At 37.0% G+C, this 1,186-nt stretch overlaps 1 protein-coding gene across 1 annotated transcript in view; it reads left to right on the top strand.

Annotated features, from left to right (window-relative positions):
* Nucleotides 1-1,186, top strand: part of LOC106876076 (mitochondrial thiamine pyrophosphate carrier) — a 15,707-nt gene that overhangs the window by 1,124 nt on the left and 13,397 nt on the right. The window lies entirely within an intron of this gene.

The following is a 1,186-nucleotide window of genomic DNA, read 5'->3' as shown; positions in this document are numbered from 1 at the left end:
GGTCCGCGCTGCTTTAGTAGTACCTTCTGGGAACTCACTTGTGTGGGCACTCGAACTGGGGTATAATTTAAGGGGAATTAAAGGCGCAAGTGAAGGTGGGATATTTCAGAGGGATATTTACGATACTTTTTACTTAAGCAAGCCTTCTCACTTATTGTGCTGTAATATGTATGACTCTTGTACCGAAACTATTCACATTACTTTTATTATATAAAAGTGGGAAAAGATAGAGAACTTTGAATTTAGCGCTTCACTTTCGTTTTTGCCAGTCTGCTGTTATAAAAGTGAAAGTGAAGCGCCGAACACCATATTATATATACATTATATATACCTTTAATCTTAAACTTGTTTCGACCATACTGGGGCATCGCCTTAATTTTTTATTTTTTAGTCGAATGAATGGACCCTAGTGCTTATTAATTTTGTGTAACAGCTTGGTACTTAAGCATTTCATATTCTGTCGGCCTCTTTCGCCGAACCGCAATCTTACGAGGACGTAAACACCCCAACACAGGTTGTCTAGCGGTGGTGGGCAGACTCACCCCCTCCCCACATATATATATATCAGGTCTGCTCAAAATTGGGGCTAGCCTTGGGGTAAACAACGATAAAATTACTCCTAATGTGGGCCACCAGTTACATTGGATTGTTTACTTGCTGCGAAACATTAAACTCTTCAATATCTGTTTTTTATGTTTTCTGTCGGCGATTCACTCTAGTGTCACCTCTGTTGTTATCTTTATATCTTATATATATTTGTATTTGCAACTGTCTGTCTGGTTTTCTATTACTATTCGCTCTTTGTGTGCGTGTTTGTGCATGTGCCTTTAAAATATATATGTAAAAAAATAAAGTGATTTTCAATGTAGCATGTTATAAATACTTTCAGTTTTACACTTTTGTTCAAATCAGGTACCTTATTATATAACAAAGACTACTGATATTACTAATATACACACACACACACTTACTACGTGTGTGTGCGTGCGTCTATATATATATAAGGAATAGCTTTTCATTTCAACGTAATTATTTGTTTGAAGACATTAAAAAAAAGTCTTGATATAGATTATTGGTTCGAGCTGTTCTCCGCTGTTTTGACACAGTTAGTTGACATGTAACATGTGCACGTTTCGTTGAATTTCAGCCTCACTACAACCAGGTAAACCCCCCCCCCCCTGATATT

Source organism: Octopus bimaculoides, chromosome 7 (assembly GCF_001194135.2).
Source record: "Octopus bimaculoides isolate UCB-OBI-ISO-001 chromosome 7, ASM119413v2, whole genome shotgun sequence".
Classification (NCBI taxonomy): domain Eukaryota; kingdom Metazoa; phylum Mollusca; class Cephalopoda; order Octopoda; family Octopodidae; genus Octopus; species Octopus bimaculoides.
The sequence above is the reverse complement of the archived record's forward strand: the minus strand, read 5'-3'. Positions and strand labels throughout refer to the sequence as shown.